This window comes from Strix aluco, chromosome 3, assembly GCF_031877795.1.
Source record: "Strix aluco isolate bStrAlu1 chromosome 3, bStrAlu1.hap1, whole genome shotgun sequence".
NCBI classification, from domain to species: Eukaryota; Metazoa; Chordata; class Aves; order Strigiformes; family Strigidae; genus Strix; species Strix aluco.
In genome coordinates this window covers 64,908,887-64,929,157 of record NC_133933.1, presented here as the reverse complement: position 1 = coordinate 64,929,157, position 20,271 = coordinate 64,908,887, and the positions used below count along the sequence as shown (strand labels likewise).

Genomic DNA, 20,271 nt, shown 5'->3' with positions numbered 1-20,271 from the left:
ATATTATATAAATAAAAATAGGCATATTTACTAACACGTGTGTGTTAGCGGAGCTGGTTTTATTGTCCCTCAGGCTCTGCAGAAAGTTAGCAATCAGAGCAAAATTTACCCAGAAGATGTATCATGCCAAACGACTTTTGGAACTTCACCTGTGAACTTTGATTACTTTTCACATAGGTGGTTCACTTTATTAAAATCAAGTACATAATTTCTTCTTTGGATCCTCCCTACATTATCTCCTCTTTTCCCAGAGCCCACTCTGCACAGGACCTTACTTTACTGCCACTGCTGGAACTATGATTTTGGGTTACTTTTTTTTCACTTCAGCTGGGAGCTAAATTAGCAAGAGCACATCCCCCTAAGTATAGGTCCATAACCTCACTGCAAATAACAGTTTAGACACTGCCAGCTGAGATCAGTGCCCTCACTAACCAGGCTTGATGCTTTTAGACAATGCTCAGGCTGACAACTGACACAGTGTCCATATACGCACATTGCTCAACCCATTTGCCTAGCCTGCTGTTGCCAAGAGAAGAGGGCTGTTTATGCAGGCAGCTGGCAGCAAGATGTGAGTACCTCTTGGCGATCCTCCGAGAGTGGGCAGAGAAGGCGAAAACATCAGGTCTCAGCTGAGCCCAAGATAGGATTCCAGGTAAAGCTCATGCTCTACACAATCCAAACAGGCTTCAGCAAAATCACCATGAGGAACCTCCTACACCAAGTGCCTTGATTTTTCTTTCCTCTTTGAATGACTACCCTGCTATGACACCTGTGTGTTGGGAAAAAACAATACAGCCAGGTGCACAATGAAGAAACTGAGGCAGAGCCACTCATGGCTGCCAAGCAGGCAGGCTGCAATGTGGCAGGTGTCCTATAAGCCCAGGACAATCACTTGAGCTGTCAAAATTGTCTCTACCTCCACAGAAAGGCCATCACAAGTTCAATCCCATGGCAGAGCGATGGCAACAGCACTAGACAATCTCAGTAGTAGATGAAAGCTAACTTGCCCCTGAGAAGCTGGCAACTAGTCAGACATGCAGGACACCAGCAGGGAAGTGTGATGCCTGGAAGCAACAGAAATTTGTCAGTGGGCAAAATGATCTAAGGACTTCGGGTCTGTTTACAGAGTTTTGGTTGTTGTTACCTGCAAAATCTAAGCCAATTTTCTCTATAAATAAAACTAAGACCTCAGTGAGACTGGTGTTATGTCAAAGCACAGAATTCATTCAAGGTACTCTGGATTTATACCAGATAAGCTGAGATAAGTCTCTGACACTACGCTCCTGGTTGCAAAGACAGCTTGTACAGCACAGGATATGCTACTTGTGGTTTCAGGTTTGCAGCCACAATGAAGCACCATCACTGGCTGCTGATCATTTGTCTTAAAAATCTGAATGGGTCATCAAGACACCTCTGACCACACACTTTGTTAGCACTTGTGCTGGGTGCTGTGTGACTTCTTTACAAGGAGACAAGTGCTCTACCTCCCTATCCCTTGTTATTGCCACATCTAGAAAGGGGCTGCTTAAAGTGTCCTCCTTGCCAGTGCCTCCACGCTGGTCCTCCAGGTCTAAAGACAGACAAGAGAAAGGCAGCAGCGGAGTCTTGGGTCCTCCTCAGTGAGACAAGATCCGTCTGCACTGATGTCACTCTGCTCTTGGTCTGTGCTCAGTAAGTCAGTAATTTGTCATGAGCGTGGGCCCTATCCATACATGGCAGGCTGGAGGAGGAATGACCTCAAACTCCGCTTCTAATCCAGGGGGTGTTGCCAAAGCACAGTGTTTGAGTTTGATGCATGAAGCACAGAGGTATTTTCAGCTCCTGAATCACACTTTTGGCTCCACAGCTAACTTGAACTTCTCCTTAGTTTTGTTTGCAATTTTTCACCTTCTGCAATCACCATTGACTCTCAGAAAAAGAAAATAAGTTGGTATGTTAAAGGAAAAAACCCCAAATGGTCATAAATACAAAGATTTCTTTAAAATCACTTTTATTTTAATAACTTCTATTTTATTCTCTTTCATGTGTGGAGGAGTGGAGTTAAACAAATTACTAATGGATTGGTGGTGCATCACAAATGTCTGGTTTCTTTATTTCACATTCTAAAGATATGCTACTAAATGCTGCCAGTGAATGTTTTCTAATGATTTTGGTGTCCAACACAAGAATGAAGCAGTCTGAAAAATGAGGCAGTGAAACATCAAGCAGTTAGCCTCAATAGGAGCTTTTAGCTATATATTCCTATATCTGAAGCAAAAATATTTTGATATACTTGTCCCATGAAACCATATTGACTTGACCACAATTCACAACCATAATTTGAAACTCGCAGTAACGAGAAAGCGAAACCTCATTTTACAATACAAAAGGACTAAGTTTAAATTGGCATATCCTACCGATTACAACTGCATCACCTCTCTGTCACTACGGCCTGAGTCTGCTCTCACTGATTTCAACGGGAAAGCTCCAGCAGACAAATTATGCAACCTCAGTCACAGCTAAGCAAGTCATTTAAGCATATGCTTAATTCCATCTCTAATCAGTAAAGCCAGTTCAGCAAAGCATGTGCTCAAGTCAAAAGTGAATAGGTAGCGTGCATCCTTCTGAATATGCGTTTTTCACAAACTATGTTGCACAAAACTGTCCTCAATTTCCTTTACAGCTCATCATGCTAAAAGAAGGTAGAATCCAGCTGTTAATCAAACTGTCACTTATGCATGTAAAGTACTAGTATTTTTAACTCATCCATAGATTGGTTAAGCAAAAACAAATTAAAAAAAAAGCCATGAGAAGTATCTTTGGAATGGACACAGACAGACATACCCATGGATTGCAGGGGAATGCAGAGGTGGAAGGAGGTAACACAGAAAAGATGAGGTAAGAAGCTACCATAGGAAATCCCGTCATCCAGAATTGCTGATGAGCATCTCTGAGCCTTTTCACGGAGTGAATTGGGAGCTTTCTTATCACTGAAAGAAGAGTGGAAAATAATGGGCGTTTGAACTCTGTTTCCATTTCCATCCCATGGGAATGAGGAAAGAGTAGGGATAATGAACACACCACTTTGATAAGGAACATGGCTCTTGATGCACTGAAGTAACGGGACAGCCTCTAAAGACATCTGAAACATTTTCTTTTCCTTTAAATTTCCTTTAGTCTGCTACATTAATCTAACAGAGACAACTTCCAGGCAAGCACGGATCCCCAAGAGCATTCCTTGACTGCAAACAAGTGGGGCTGTAACTGGTCACAGGGAATTTACGCTCAGTAGCAGGCTGCGCCACTCACCTGCCTCTGCCCTTCTCTGCAGATGAAGAGGCCTTATCTACCTTTGCATTTCATCTCAGAGATCAGGAATCAATTACAAACACCACAGGGATGCCCTCAATTATGCTCAGGTGCCTGGGGCTGCTTCCTCCCAAGCGGGTCCCCCTGGCTGAAGGCTGGGGAGGACGTGGAGAGGGGAGCACTGAGGGCCAGGCTCTACCTGTTCTCCAGCTCCTCCAGGCTGCCCTCTTGATTTGTTCTCTGTTTGAGACTACAGTCTGTCCCTGCCCCAAAGGCCCTGTGAGCTGTAGAATAAAAACACTCGCAGAAATTAAACAACTCCAGCAAAATACACATTATGCAAACATCTCCTCTTCCCAGATGACACAACATGGAGCACCAAGCAGAAACAAACACCGACCAAACAAAGCACAGAGGCATTGTGGAAAAAAAAAATCATTTAGCGAAAAGCTTCTCTGCTCTCCTTACAGCCATTAGGACAGCGATAATGCTGAAATGGCTGGCCAGCCCTGAAAATTGGATAAACTGAGACACAGAAGAGACAATTGAAAGCAAGGAGACAGACTGCAAAAATAAGTGAGACAACAGATGGAAAGCAGAAAGGCAATGTCTAAACTGCTGCTGTAATTCTGCTAGTAACAAGCACGTCTGAGCGTAGTTCAACTTGCTTTCCTATTTTGGAGAGGGCAAGAGTTTTCTTTTTACAAAACCCCACTTGTTAGCAAAACTGCCATGGGTTCTCCCCAGATAGTTTGTGGGACAGGAAAACTATTTCTCTCCATACCTAGGAGTGAAACAACACTGGTGTCCTAATTGTCCTAGTACTGTTGGGGATGGAGAGAGGGGTCACATCATTAAAATCTATATCCACAAGTGCAAGAGCTGTGTTTTAGTTGCTGCTGCCCAGGGGTCTGTCACAGGAATTGCGAAGAGCTCTCCTGTGGCAGCACAGCTTCCTTAGCCTTTCTCCTTTACTAGCATGAGTATTACAATTAGGCAGGAAAAGGGTAGCTATTGTTCTGGCAAGATTTTTATAGACTAATTTGGCAGTGTTTGTAGCAGGGGTTTAGTATAGTTTTGATAACACACTAGTATGGGAAAGAAGGATTTCCACATTGGCCAAAGAAACAGTTGTGGCAAGACTACCTATTTTTAACACGGTTTATTCCTAGCACTATTTCAGACACAGCATTTTCTCTCCCATCTGTTGACACAGTTGTTCTGTTTCTTTAAAGACACAGTTGTCTGTCTCTTGGGGAAGAAAAAACCCAACACCTTCAATAGTTGCAGAGAAAAAAACATGAGACAAACCCAATCAAACAGTGATCTGGTCAAAAGGTAATGCTGGCAAAGCTTTATGACTGAAATACAGAGCAATTCTTCAGATACCTCTTAAAATTTATATCACGTTTTGGCCTCTGTGGTATTTTAAGTGCTACTGTGGATTTTTAAAATTCAAATCTGGTATACTCAACAACTAACTAAGATGGTTTATTGATCTAAGGAGTCTGACTGCAAACTTGCCATCAGAGCGACATACCAGTCTGCTCAGGAGAAATGCTGCCACAAAAGCACAGAGCAAGATACAAACCCTTTCCTTAATAAACGAAGGAAAATGTAATGAGAGCATCAAGGGGAAAAAAAACAAAACTCAAAGTCTGATAAAAATTAAAGTGGTAAAACGGGACAAAACATTGAGCAATCCTTCTGAGACATGGGTTGCCAGGCTGTTTTCTCTGATTTTTAATGATAGGTTTTTTTCCTCATTCGACCACTAGAGTTCATGGTTATGATCTCCCTGGCAATCTGAAAACTTTATCTCCTCTCACAGGCATTTCAGGCAGCTCAAGAGTTTGTAGGTGGAAACAAATAAAACTGAAGCATGGCTGAGGTGGGACCTCTGCAGATCACTAAAGCAACCTCAGTTCTTGTAGGACAGCCTATTTGCTGGAAAAGTTGCAGTATGAAAACCAGATATATTAAAGGTCAAGACTCCAATACAGAGCAGACTCATCCGTATTGTGTTTTAATTTCTTTTTACGCTGAGAGGTGCCTAGGGACCTGAAGAGGTGACAGAAAGATAAATCATGCATGACAAACTGGAACAGAAGACAAGGCTGTATCCAGAATAGGATAGCTCTGCTGGTGCAGCTGTCCTAGCAAACTGTACTGACAGTGTGTTCCCAGCACAGCCTTCATTCATACCAGCAAAATCATGTTATTTGCTGGCACAGCTTTTTCCTGAGGTCCTTCTTTCCTCATCCAGCAAGCAAAAAGTGTTTCAGTAGAAGTAAAGGTTTGTCCTAAGTGTATCCACAGTGAGAGCTTTTGTGTCAGTCAGGGATCAAGTCAAGGATCAAGCCTCTTTACGCCTTTGGTCAAGACAGCTATGACAACAAAAATCTGTAAAATAGGCATGTTCTTCCTTTGACTGGCGTGAGAAGCCCTTCACAAAGACTTCAATACTGGCTTCTGCCACTAACGGGAGTCTTACCATCTCAGCCACTTCTGCAGAAACGCAGAGATAAAATGTCTCACCACACGTGCCCTGATGGGAAAGGTTACGGTATTTCCACATGTAAAGGAAGTCTCCAGCACGCCTACAGCTGACCCCAGCTGCTGCTCCACCACTATTTTGGAGGAGAAAGCTCACCCACCTAGCCCTGCCCACAGCAGCAAGGCTCAGACCAGGCTGAGCGCTCTTCCCCAGAGCCGTGGGAAGAGGGAAGTAGACAGTGAGCTTGGTGCTGGTGCCTTCTGCAGGCACAGCCTCCTCCCTGGGTGGAGAAGGGAGGACCACAATGTACATGGGAAAAACCATGCCAAACCAAGTGCCTGGGACTAGGTGGGCAGCTTTAGGAAAACAACCAAATTCACTAAGATCATGAAAATCACAGCTGATTTAAGATGTATTTTAAAAGGAATTTGTGGATCTGCTTTCAGGAGCTGTGTGAAAAGAAATTTTCCAGTTATGCTATAGGGTATGACCTACTGGTCACAATCACCCAAGTGATTTAAGATTTTAACACTGTTGTCTCTTATTTTCATAAGAGAACGGGAGGTGACTTTAACATGCCCTTGAGGAAATTAAGATCAGTGAGGTATCTGGCAGCATATTCATACATGGTTTTCAGCCTGTTAAAAGGGCTCACCTGCTTACCTGCCTTTGGTTTAGCAACACCTAGAGCTGTGGTCCTTGGCCACTCAAGGTTCTCTAATTTCTTTACAAGACATGCACTACACATTTCTGGAAGGTTGGACCTAATCCGGGCTACTATGGTTTCCATGGACAGGAAGCTTGAAGTTTGGGGATTGAAACGGCAGGAGGCTGAAAAGAAAATTGAGGACCTGGAAATAACAACTGATGGACCTGATGCAATCATCACCAAGAATACTGCAGCTCTGAAAAATGTAATCAACAGCCTGGAGAATAATCTCAGATAAAAGGATAGGTTTTGGAGGACAAGTACTGTTACAAGACACGTTCTGGTATAGTTTTTCATATGAATTTCAACCAGTTCTCCACAACATCATGTAGGAACACACACAATACAAAAGCCTGTGGCTATCCAATCTACCCCAGCATGTCTCATTTAAAGGAAGACTGCTGGTGGCTAAGACCTATGACAGAAGCCCTCTTCCTCTAGCTGTGGAAGCTGAAGGTACTCCTGTCCCCACTTGCTCCTCACTGGCTGGAGGCTCACGTTTCCTACCTCAGCCAATGTGAGCCGTCCACTGACCTTCAACCCAAGCCAACCCAGACAGCTTTTCCTGGTGTAAGAAACAGAGCACTTCCACAGCTCTTTCAACCAGTATAGTGGTGTAATTTCTAGCTAGTAAATAATGATGATCCATGGGCAATGTCATCTTCAACCTTTATGGCCCCTTGCAAAGGCAACACCTGTCCACTATCTGAGATCTGCAGCACAGACGAAGAGTTACAGAAAAGGCAAGATGGAAAGTTTCAACTTCCTTATCACTGCAGTACTAGCTGAAGAAACTGAACTTAAAAGCTCTAAGTAACAATTCTCCATGATGCAGTAGTTGACAGAAGACTCATTACTTTAGGGCAGACACACAGGTTTTATCTTGAATTTTCAGGATTCATGAATGTTGTTGTGAGCAAAGTGCTACCATGATAGCCTTCTGTGATGGCCAAAACAACAGAATCAGAATAAAAGAAAGACTCCGAAACAGTGTACTAAACCGATCCCTCTCTAAACTACCTTTATTTACCATCCCCAGAAAGGTCACTAAAAAGCAATATATTTTAAAGAAGAAAATTATTGACCTTTGAAACACAAATGGCAATGCTGGTGAGCAGAGACTTCACTGAATTTATTCATGTCTGTGTCCGAAAGTCCATCCCTACCACTAAATAAAAGAAAGAGACCTTATGGCTGACTTAGAGACTATCAGGTATTAGCTAAACCTGGTCTTCTGAGGGTGTTTCCTATTAGCGGGGTGTATCTCCAAGGCCTGGTTGCCCCAGGAACCAGACAAATTAAAAAAATGGGTTTAAGCTGCCTTTGCTCTCTCTGATGTTTTCAGCAGAGCTTTAGTGCAGCTGCAAGCAAAAGACCAAGGACTGCAAGGTGGCAATTTCATTGAGACTTGTCCCCTTAAAACCTCAAGGTTTGATTCTATGTTAGGGCTTCTGCTCAGAAATTAATAAAAACAGGAAAATGCTGAGAGGCCACACTGACTGTAGAAAGTCCAGCTGAGGAAAAACTGCCCTAGGAAAGGAGCCAAGAAAGTGCATGGACCTAAAAACACTTTCAGATAACACAGTCAACATGCTAGGCAGCAAAAATGTTTCTGCCAGGAAAACAATGCCACTGCTAAGAAACATAAGAAATCGTTAAAGGATTCTCGTGAGCAATAAAATGCACAACGACCAATAGTGATCATTCAGAAAGTCAGACACAATTAAAGACTAAGAAGGTGATAAGTTACAGAAAAAAGGACAAAAAAGACCTCTACTGAATTCTACATCTCTAAAGAGTTATTCACATTCCCACTTGAGTGTTTCCAGAGATGAATACCACCAATTCTCATTCAGGAAGTTACAACAGATATATTAAAATTCAGACAATTATATCCCAAACCGTTATCATGCTGTTCCAGAACCTTTGTGACCACCAGAAACCACTTAAATGATAAAAGAGCAAGCACTCAAAGAAAACAAGCTATTTTTCTATCAGAAAGAGACGAGCAGAATTAGGAGACCCCAGGAAAAGGCTCCAGGCAGGCTCACTATACCTAGTATGCCCTTAGGATACGTAAAGCATGTCTTACCACTTCTCTAAGGATTTCTTACTAATACACCAATCCTACAGTAGCTTCAGATGGGATTTAAAGAGGATAAGTAAATGGAGTCAGAATTACCTTTGCTGGGGCTACTTCTTTTCTTTCTGACAAGTGAAAGAAATCCTTAACTTGAACTGCAGATCTAGTTTTGGCACCTATGTTCCAGTGTTTTTCATATCGTTTCATTACAACTAGTACTGGCAATGAGCAATAAAGTCCCCAGTGGGTTTGCACATCATCACAGCATCATGATTAGAAAGCTTGATCCAAGTATCGTAAAAGTCAATGGAACTTGATCCAAGTATTGTAAAAGTCAATGGAAATTGGATTGAGCCCAAAGAGAAATTATTTTCCCTGATAAGGGTGGTTAGCTATACATTATGCTTCTTCTGTTGATAAAAGTGAATCTTTCCCCATGCACTGATTTTAATTACTTAACAATAGAGTCTGCTTTTGAACAATACAGTGTCATGAAAGAAATAATAACATGGAATAGAGAAAACAAGTCTTCTGTGCCCTAGGATCAATTAAAAATTCCACTGACTACAGTAACTATTAAGGCTATCATACTAATACCTAAAGGTATGCACATACGCATGTACACACACATGCATCGGCTTACTGATCTGTAGGTCCTCTAAATCCTTTCCTGGGAACTAGCACTACAATGAACATTTGTAGGAGGAGAGATGTAGTTCATGTGGGTATGGGGACAGAGTATATCTCACCTCCTGTGTAATATTGTTCTCTAAAAATTTATACATTTCCCATCTTTAAAATATGAAGACATTTCTGTGGGGGAAAAAAAAAAAGTTTTCATCTAAGAAACAAAGTAAAATGTTTTAAGAATAGTCTAAACATTTATAAGATATTTTAACACAGATTTCAAGAGATTATTCATAAACACAAACGTACTTGGTAATATTTCTAGCTTACATGCTGTTCTTAGTACAGAGGGCTTTTTTGTCAATAGGGCTGTAATAAATACTAACTGGAAGAACAAGTCAATCGGACAAGAGCTGTACCTGAAGAGAAAATCACAGAAGCACTTGTGTTGGAAGCCACCTCTAAATGGGTCATCCTAGATCATCTATAATAGACACTTACCTAGTCTAGCCATGACTGACTCCACACCCTCCCATGGCAGTTTGCTCCACTGACCTAAATGTGCATAGTAGTAACCCCTTTCCAATATTGAACACTCTAGCAAAGTATTCCCTGCTGCAGCTTAACCACAGTATTTTCCCCATTTTCTCTTCAATAACATCTGAAAATACCTTGCCCTGCTCTTTCCAGACCTTTTGCATATGTGCAGTTAAAGCTCTGATTTACACTTTCTCCAGACTCAGTGTACCTAAATTTCTTGTCTCAAATACTCCTTCATCTTGACTTTGGGTTTTTCCATCTTCCCGAAGAGTCCTATGAATCGACGTTAGCTTTTGGCTCTTGATTTTGTGGGCTAAAAGAGGGTTTGAAATGTTTGCACTAAGTCTAGTTAGGAATTTTTTTCATGGAGCTTGAAGTTACAAATATGTCATCGCACATCTCCCTGCTTTATAGTGGCATTTGTTCTTTCAAATTTAATATTGTTCTCCCAAGAAACACCTTGAGAAAATCACACATACAAGATCAATATGCACATTAATGAGATGATAGCTGGAATTTAATACTGCTGTTCTTCAGGATGTGCTCTGTAATTCCAGGGAACTTCTGCCCAAACTTGAACAAGGAGTGCTACCTCCTTATTTAAACATGTCACCTCCATTAGGTATTGCTAGGAGTGAAGCCACGTCATCACCAAGACTACCTGAGCATTTACACAGAGTGTCTGAAGGCTGTCAAGGCCACACTAAGTTCCAGTAGCAGGAACTTAAAAGCGGCTTCTGATATGCCTAGTCAGGCTGCAGTCATGGCAAGGGCACCATATACTTTGATTTTTAAATAACATCCTTCACCTGATACACATTAATGACTGTGACATCCCTGTGCTCCCAACACAGAGGAGGTCCAGGAGCACAGGAGAAGCTTGGTGGCCTGCTCACGCTCACAGAGCCAGTCTTTGGCTCAGCTGCCTGGAGTCATACACTGTGCACGCAAGGCATGTGCTACCAAACACCCACCTGTCCTAACTCTGCCAGTGCCTAACACAGACCCCCCTGAGTGATTTCTGAGCAACCCATAAAGACAGACTCAGGTGGTCAAGCTCTTCATCCACAAGAGAACACCTGCACCAGTTTCAATACCTGAGGATTCACAAATATTTCCAGTCATGGATTTAAAATACAACATCCATTTGGTACATCGTTGTATGTATGCATGTATGCACATGCGCTGAAGTAGGATCTGGGACTTTAAATCAATTATTTGCCTGTAACATAAAACTAGTATATTTTCCCAATGAAAATATATGCCTAAAGAAAGGGTTAAAGGGGCTCTCACATGTGAAGAGCAGACTTTTTTTCTCTGTTTTGACTAAAAAATTGGCAGAGGGTATCTGAACGGCTCGCTCCACAGTTGCTTCAAATACTTGCAATATAATACTCATCTAACTTGTTTTCAGAATCAGTACGAGGAAGGTTTGGGCTTTCTAGTTTTTCACTGCTTCAACAAAGAGAGGACACCACTGCCGAGAATTCTTCTGCCTATTGCCAGCATGAGAAGCTGAAAACACACTTAATAGCATGGCAGGAGCAATTTCTATATTAAAGAGAGAGCTGTAAAGTCTGATACAAACAGACAAGCGTTAAGTTTTCCAATATGCAGCTCAGAAGACAGGCTTATTGACCATAAAACGGATTATATAACCCAACTTGTATTATGTCACCTGAGACCTTGGTTAGGCCACCACCTTTTTTATATATACATATATATATATTTATATACATAATTCTTTTCCCCAGACAACTGTCAAGTTAGATTCCTTATATAACACTGCTGCAGTGCTAATCTGAAGCATAATGACTGTACTCATTATAGGGTTATTATGAGTTCTGGGGTGAAGAGCTGTCAATAATTTGATTTGCTCCATATAAGGTAAAACATTGTCTTTGTTGTAAAGGGAATCCCAATTATATCTTTTTGAAACAGTAATTACAATAATAAACAGATTAAGAGTGGTAACCACAGGTCTCCCTCCAGCAAGGCATGAAAACCCGTGTCTCAGCGGGTGCGCAGGAGAAGAAGACATGGTGTTGCAATCTAAACTGCTGGATCAGGACTTAGCATACAATCCTCTGCATCCTTGAATGAAAGAAGATGGTACAGAATACTGCAGTGCTCATGGCCAAATAGATTCAATGCTTTCTGTATAAAAGAAAAACCCATACACAGTGAATTTTCTTGATTGTTCATTCTAGCTTTTCTTTTTTGTTGTTTTACTGTCAATTCAGTGCAGCCTATTAAAGACTGTGAAAAGAAATGGCCTTCGGCAGGGATTGATATTCCAATCACACAATCTCAATTTCATCCAAAAAAAGAGCTATTGAACTGGTTCTCCAGTTTTCAGATAAGTCAGATCCAACTTTTAGATGCTGCCCTTATGTTGTGAATGAATTCTTATTTAATATACTGTAAGATAAACTGATGCCTGTGCTGTTAGGTTCCAAATATGTTACATCAATTTGATAATGACAGTACAAGTAAGTCTCTAACACCTTCCTGTCCATTTATATGGAAGGGTTTTGGCCATCTTTTTTTTTAAAGACCTCTGATCTAAATGTCTTTTAAAGGCCTCACCTCTGGTGAACTGGAGAGAGGCTTTTGTTGCTACAAGTTTTTGTAGGAAAAAAGCAAAGATGTTCCTTTCCCAGGATTTTGGTCTAGTCCTCAGCATCAACATCCAACGGAGTTGCAAAGTATAAACTGAATTCTGTTCAAAATACTTACAGGTCTTCATCCTGGTTTATTACAGTTGTTTGCCTACTGGCTGCATTTGTATCCCCAAGGACCAGTAAGGCCCTGTTCACTGCAGACTGATGGATCAGTAACAGATCAGAAACCTCTGAAATGCTCCTGGCAGCTGCCTGTGTGCCTGCTCACTCATGCTCTCCCCTAAAGCCCCATGGGCTACTTCAGCACAGCCAGGGCTCGAGGCCCCGTCTGCAGGGTCAGACCCCTCTGCTATCTGAGAGAGAAGTTTGAATGTCTAACATTAATGTGTAAAGGCCACTGAGGCTGAAATGAAAACCCCAGAAACAACACGGAACGCAGGTAAGCCTACTTGAGTGTGTTATCAGGGATTTTAATTTTTTAACAAACTAGGAAAAAAGAAGAAATTCTAAACATAAGGCTTCTACTCCATCCTCATCACCTTCCTGTGTTGAGGCAGTTCATATGATGCAGCAAAATACAAACCAGATATTGTAAGATATCCCTGTTTCCCAAGCTCACTAATACAATGCACTTCCATTTCTTGGCTCCAACCCAGAGCCTTGCAGAGTCTCCTCCTGACCCTGGTACTTGTGGGGTGAGCCAGCAGCTCGTACCCTCTGCTTTCAGCCAAGCAACACGGGTTTACAGCTAGAGGTGGGAGAAAGGTTGAAAAGAAAGAGCAAACCTTCTCCTGACCGTGGTGTCCCGACCCATCCCCACCACTCTTCCAGTGTCACCCAGAGCCTCCTCTTTCGGGCTTAGCCCGCACTTCCACTGCCCCCTGAGCTCTTCTTCTGGGACCGGCACAGGCTCCACTCCCTGACTGAGACGCTGAGGAGTGATGACCAAGAGTCTGTTTCTGCGCAGTCCACCCCAAACGATAACTCTAAATGTATCTTCCAATTCTACTCACGTATTTATAGGCCCCTGCATGAGGACATATTATTCTTTCAAAAATATTACAGGAAAATGCTGCAAGTGATTGTCATAAAAAAACTCCATCATAATTTCATTAAAAATTAACAAAAAGAAAGCATTAGTGTTGTCCTGCCAACTGGGGGTGGGGGTGTGTCTCATATTATTAAATTGAGAAGGGCAGCAATGGAAAGCCTTTTTAGATTGGTGTTTCCATTCTTTCCTCTTTTGCTTGGTTCAAAAGTCCTGCATAATTAATACTGTAGTACTTAATAAATGCTTATGAACCTACTACCTCTCTGCTCTTTCCGTTTAATTAGGTGATTGACTTCAGGCATACTATAAATTATGATGACAATTTAATTACTTTTTTAATGTGCACACTTAAAAGATTTATAAACAGGAATAGAGTAGTACAGTGCACTGAAAACTAGAAATACTGTGAACTGGAGAATGCACAAAGTAATCCCATCTAAAGTATCTTCCCAGTGTCTGAGCACCTGCAATGACTGGGAGATATGGTATTTACAGTGTCTGGCACAATCACAGAGAATTGTGTATTTCTATCCAAATGCCCGTGTATGCACCTTTTAACTTTTTCTTCTAGCACATGCATTATCTCACTCGGCTTCATGGCAGGAACCTAAAGCAGTTCCAAGGAGTAGTCAGGCTATGAACTTCAGCACCTCTTAGGTAAAGTGTGCATAAAAAGTGGAAGACCCTTCTTTTAATCCAATCATAAAATTTCTGCCTCATTTCATCATAACATAGTCATTGTTAAAATTTGCAGGGGGGCAAAATCTGCCGTGGTATTCCAGCTGGCACAAGCAAATTGTTAAAGACCACAGATTTCATCATCTCATGAACAGACCCTTCTTGGTCAGGAGACAGAAATGTCTGTCTGAGAATATTTCACACCATCAGCATCACATACTGCAACAACTGAAGTTAGCTCTTCTGATATTGTTGTTATGCCATCTAGAACTCATTCCCCTGACACTTACAGGAATGTAAATTATAACTAAATTCACAAAGCTAAGAGAATTGCATATATAACAAATTGAATAAGAATCAGACCCTGGTTTTCACTTCAAACCAGTGCTTAACTAAAAATAATCTTTTTAAATTTAAATCGTTTAAGATACTAAGAGAAGAGCTAACCTACCTAAATATCCAGACATTTCCAACCCTTGGTTGGTTACTGAAAACAAAGAAATCATGACTGTTTTCTGCAAGTTACCTGTCACCAACATAGAGAGATGACAGCATTTGTTTTAAATCACACTGTATGCTATATTGGTGAAACTTTCTCATGTAAAAAAGTCATTAAAATTTGGGCTAGAGAAGACACTTTCCCATCTGGGAGCTGAATCTGGTTTGGTGTGACTATTCCTGTCTGTTAATTTAGCAGTATAAAGTATAACTGTACATTCTTGGCATACTTACTGGGGATGCTGGCATCTCTGTAACCAGAACTGATTTCAGAGAGGGAAGAAAAAAAGACTGGGCAATTCAGAGTGCGCTAGAAAAATGATGGGCAATTCAGTGTTTTAAGCATCACCTATCAACAGTGTTGAATAGTCAAAAGGGAAATAAATTTAAATGTAATGCCAAGGCACAGTGCTGTGATAATTGTCTCTGCTTTTCCTTTTTAATACAGAAAAAAAACCTGCAGATGCTCATCTCATTCACACCCAGTGAAGCTGAGTGGAAAGCAGATCAATCCTACAGCTTCCTCGTGTGTCTGTCCACCTTGGCCGGCCCAGAGCGGGGTCAGAAAAGGTATAGGTAAAACAGAAAACGCCAGGAGGCTGAGTGGTGCGGTAAATCACAGGGATCTGCTTTGTCTGCAGCTTCCGTTCCCGGAGGAGCTGCACGGGGCTGAAACAATGGCTCTCCTATGGAGCTGCGTCTCATCTACCTCATCTACAGCCGGTGATGGATGATGGGTCAAGAGGGCAGCAGACTTTGGGTGCACAACCCTTAAATACTTTATCAAAGATGGCAAAAGGCCATGTACTACAATAACACAGCAAATACTTCCTCTTGCTGTAGAGCAGACAAATTCCTTCCTCTCTGCTGGCTAAATCTGAAGCTTTTGGTTCATGGCTCAGAGTGTGTGCAAGTTCTATATTCGTAAAACATAAGCGTAAAAAAGCTGTGTTTTTATTCCTGAGACCGTTCAACTGTAAACATTCTCACAGAAATGAAAAGTCAGCCCTATCTGCGCTGAAATCCAACGCAGTCATAAATATGTATTTCTAGGGTTTATAGGGTTTATAGACAATAAAAGAAGGCACATTTCACTCATTTTAAAAATTGAAAATGCATAGTAAGAACAGAAGAAATTTGTAAAACTGTAACTCATCCAAACTTTTCATACTGAAAGGATTTCCTAAAAGAAAAACATACTGATTTTATAGAATTGAAAAGTTCCATAAAAAATAGAAAATTTTGTCCCTGGTTTAAATTAAGATTAATAAAAGTAATAGGCCTTGTGATATAACAAAATACTTCAATGCTAACAGTTTAACAGTATTGTTATGATACCCAGTGAATTATAATTTAACAAGACATATGAGATGAGTTGGAATACCTTTACACTATCAAAATATCTTTATGTAAAATAAAACTGAAGCAATATTTTAAATGTTCTGAAATAAGATATCTCACTGTGTAAGAGCTGTCAAGGGTTTGTCCTAGTTTAGAGCAGAGGTAAAGTATTTCAGAATCTTCTGCCATTTAAAAGTTCTTCAACCAGTTTTGTCTTCTGTTCCTCCTTAGCTGCTTCTCTCTCTGTTTTTCCCCCTAGATATCTTTAAAACTTGATCTAACTGCTCTGAATTTGACAATATAACTTAATGCTATAACAGGACAGAAAGCTGTGGCCTCATGTTTGGTTTCTAAAGGCAGCAGCAAAAAAGAATCTCCAAAGAAACCTCCAATCAGCTGTGACCATTTCAGCTCCCTTACCAGCTGACTAGAGCATCAGCAACAGAAGACGACCACTTTGCTGCCCACCCACATGACCCCAGAAGCCCAGAAGCCAAGATAACGCTGTAATAACACTGCCAATCAATAACTTATGATTAATGATTAATGGAAACTACACCTAACACTGGCTCATAACTTCCCCATTTTGGAGACTCTGAGGAGTCTGTTCACATCAAAGTGTTGAAGTGACTGGCGCGGGTTTTCTGGCAGCACAGTGCAGGCAGCAAGGGCAGCAAGCTGTGCCATCCCACCGCGGGTGCTGCAGCAACATGGGAAACCTTCACCTTTCGCCTCTGGGCATGTCAAGGCAGAAGAAGCGGGGGGTTTCCCTCCCAAAGACCTTACAGCATTTTACGCTACAGCAATGGATTTGCATAATTTGAATCAAATGATGTATTACAAATCTCACCATTGATTTTGAACTTAAAATGCTTCAGAACTGAGCAAAATAAATGGTGCTTACATTCAGAAAATGGAAGGTCTTGGGGTGGAGGTATCTCAACTTTCTTATAGCCTTACTGAACAGACTACAAGCAGGCCTGTCATCTCTAATTCAACCAAGTGTAAATTTCAGATTGACAAATAAGTAATTTTAATTAACAGCCATAATGTGTACTGAAAAGCTTCTAAAGCAATAAAAGCTTTTGCACAGCCTCTATCACCCAGAAAGTAAATAAGCATATAGGTAACTCACCTTCTGAGTATTTTCATTCCTTTTTCAGAGTGTGAAGCTAAGACTGGCATCAAACTGTGTCGTATTTTTAATGCGATTTTCATCTGAACTGAGAGGCACTTGAGGAGCCACAATGATGTCCCAGAGTAAAACATTTTGAATATAACTTCTCTGCTACACCCACCTTCAGCTTGTGGCCCAGCACTCTGCTCCCTTTTATTCATCCAGGTAAGGAGAAGCTGACAGCCAGGGAAGGGAAGAGATTGGGAGCCATATGCAGCTAGAGTCAATTTTCAGTATGTATTTGTGCATAGACGCAAAAGAGATAAATTCTGGCGTGCATAAATTCATATTTTATCAATATCTATTCTGGTACTTACTGTCAGAGTAATTTACTCAAAAATTATTTTTAAAGGCAAACACTGGTTTAAAGAAAAACCCAAATCCTTAAAGAGGCACATTCCAATCCTGACTTATTCCTTGCCACAGCAAGTCCAGGATCCCAATGGCGTGAAGCAGGAGGCAGAAGCCCACTCACTGGGTTTATCTTCCACAGCCAAAAGGGAAACAGGTGCAAATAACCAAGAACCCAAGAGAGTTTCTCCAAGTCACTGCCGAAAACAAGTCCCCCAGGAGCGGGGTGCTTGAGCAGGGGCGGGTGACCAGCCTGGTGCACGGAAGCACTGAGGGTCCACATCCGAGCTGCTCATGCAGAGGGCAAGCAGGGCTGATGTTTTTACATGCAGTATCTTGTAATGACAAAGGCTATCAAAATTACAATGATTCACTAGTTTTGCCGCCTGTAGCTGCTGCACCTACAAATATTCACTTTCACTTCTCAGACTTACTCAAATTATCTAGCCCTCATGGGTCTGCGAACCTAAGCTGCAAGTCTCAAAGCAGAAGGTGATTTATTAAAAGACTGCTGGTGCATCTGACCGTGACAAAATGGTAAAAGAAAAAATTAGTGAAACACACTGAACATTTCTAAACCCCAGATTATATTTGGCCTGGATCCAGTGGACACGTCTGACTTCTACTGACTCCCCTATCACACATTGTTATCTCCCCAAACTGTGATCTAAGGCCACACAAAAAGAGCAGGAGGACAGCAGAGCAAAAGTATCTGCGACACTCACTTATTCCATTAGTCAGAAATTGAAAATTAAAAAAGCCACTTCAAATGCTAACAGAATGCAAAAACTCATCCCTTCCGTCCAGAGGAGGGCAAAAGACCTTATTTGTAAGTATGGATCAGAACACGTGCTATGGACTCTATTCATGGCTCTTAAATAGCTATGCGTCCCTGGACTCAGGCAAATGGTTTGAATGTTCTACGCTTTTTCAAAATAGTAATAAAAACACATACCCACCTCACAGAACAGAGGCTTCATCAATGTTTTTAACTCACTCTCAGCTTCTTAAGTAGACAGTCCTGCAAAAGTGCAGAGTACCATTATTTAGATTTGATTTCTTTTAAAAATTTTTATCCTGTCTATTTCTTGTGGGTTTTTTGCCGGGTAGGAACAATTGTGGATGCAAAATCAGCATCTCTGCCTGGAGGCTGGCTCAGGCTCCTGCCTCACGCATATTGTACATCATATTCTTACATCTTCCACAATACATACCACAAGTCTATGAACAGGTCAGTAGGACACAAGCCAAGCAATGTACATCTAAATCTGAATGCAGAACAAACAAAAAAAGTGGGTATTTTTAAGATCAAAACTTTCCTAAGAGCCTCATTTCTTCCCGGTCACACAGTCTGGACGTGACATGTAAGAAACGGCTTTCTGAGGCACTGTGGTGTCTTCTGAATCACTGCCATTACCCAAGAAAACCCCAGGAAGTGGTTTGGATGAGAAGCTGGACCCAACTTGCGTAGGTATCAGCTGATGTCACAGTACACACAGCACAAAGCCCTAACAATACAGACGTTGTGAAACCAGGAATAACCTTCTCTTATCTCCTGTAGTTTGGGAAATCATTTCTAACCTGGTGACTACAGAGCTTAGGAACAAGTCAAACAGTTAATTATTCACTGTGCGCTTCATAATTAATCTCCGTTTCAGGCCAAATCTTTGTATGCCCATAATAACATGAAGATCTCCAGTAAGGGAAACAACAGCATGAGCTTTGGGACCTCCTTCTGCAAAGCAATTCATTTTTCCATAAACAGTTACTATTTAGCAAGGACAAAGCAACAAACCCGACAGCCATCTGTGTAAACCAATTTAAAAGGCTGGTGATCTCATAAAATTTTTCAAACTAATGCTCTCCATTTAACTTCTGTCACCCCATCCTGCCCCAGCAGATGCTGGGTTCGAGCAGGTCCTCGGGCGAGCACAGTGCTTCCTCTTTAGGGAAAGCTGGTACTTCAAAGCCGCAGAGATTTCAAACCTGTGAAAAGAGCATGCCAATGAAAATACCTCGGCATATATGGAAGCAGGGCAACCTAACCGGCAGCCCACGCACCCCAGAAGGTGTTGCCACAAAGGTCTGCGCTATCTTTGCCGTCTGAGCTTCCTAGAGGTATGAGGTCAAGCACGCATAAAGGTTCAGGCCACCGATGACACCACAATCCCTGCTGAAGTGTGTTCTTTCTTATGACCTGGAGAGAAGTCAGCACAAGCACAGATGGCAACCACATTGGAAAGGAAGATAAACCTGACAGCCTTAGAGCAAAACTCAAGAATCCACATATAGCGCAGCTATCCTGTACGCACCCGAGGTGGCCACAGCATCCACGGAGCCTTCTGCCTCTTTAGACTTGAATCTAATGAAGCTTCAGGCAAAACATGCAAAATAAAATACCAAGTAAAAGACCTACAAACAGCTGCAAGTAATAAACACCCAAGGCTATGTCTTGCACCAGGTCACTTGCAGAACTGCCCTTTATTCCATTTACTGAAGTCAGTCAGAGCCACACAAGAGCTGAGAGCAGGACATGCCAGGAAGATGTTGGTGATACCAAACCATTGGTCGCACAACAGAAGGAAGTACACAAACTCGTTTACAAAGGCACGTGGACTACAAACACTTCAGTATCAAAGAAAGTAACTGAAAGAAATGTATATTCTCTTCCCATTTCCAAGCATCACAACAACATAACAGTACATTGGCTTTATTTAAGTGGTGGAAGGAAGTGTTCGCTTCTCCTTTATATAAAGATGATGTTTCTAATCCATGTAGTGCAGACATGGTAAAAATTACCTCCCACA

The 20,271-nt window shown here is 41.6% G+C and overlaps 1 protein-coding gene across 12 annotated transcripts in view; it reads right to left on the bottom strand.

Moving 5' to 3' along the window:
• HIVEP2 (HIVEP zinc finger 2) overlaps positions 1-20,271 on the bottom strand; it is a 142,849-nt gene that overhangs the window by 58,558 nt on the left and 64,020 nt on the right. For 6 of the 12 annotated variants that reach the window (XM_074818904.1, XM_074818901.1, XM_074818898.1 and 3 more), the window contains one exon: positions 18,424-18,485. The exons of 1 other annotated variant lie outside the window; for it this stretch is intronic. The gene's annotated coding sequence lies outside the window, so the exon portion shown is untranslated. Of the gene's footprint in view, positions 1-2,823; positions 2,970-17,071; positions 17,228-18,419; positions 18,486-19,259; positions 19,451-20,271 lie in introns of those variants that run through there. 5 more of the 12 variants (XM_074818905.1, XM_074818899.1, XM_074818910.1 and 2 more) reach the window with 5 other exon arrangements.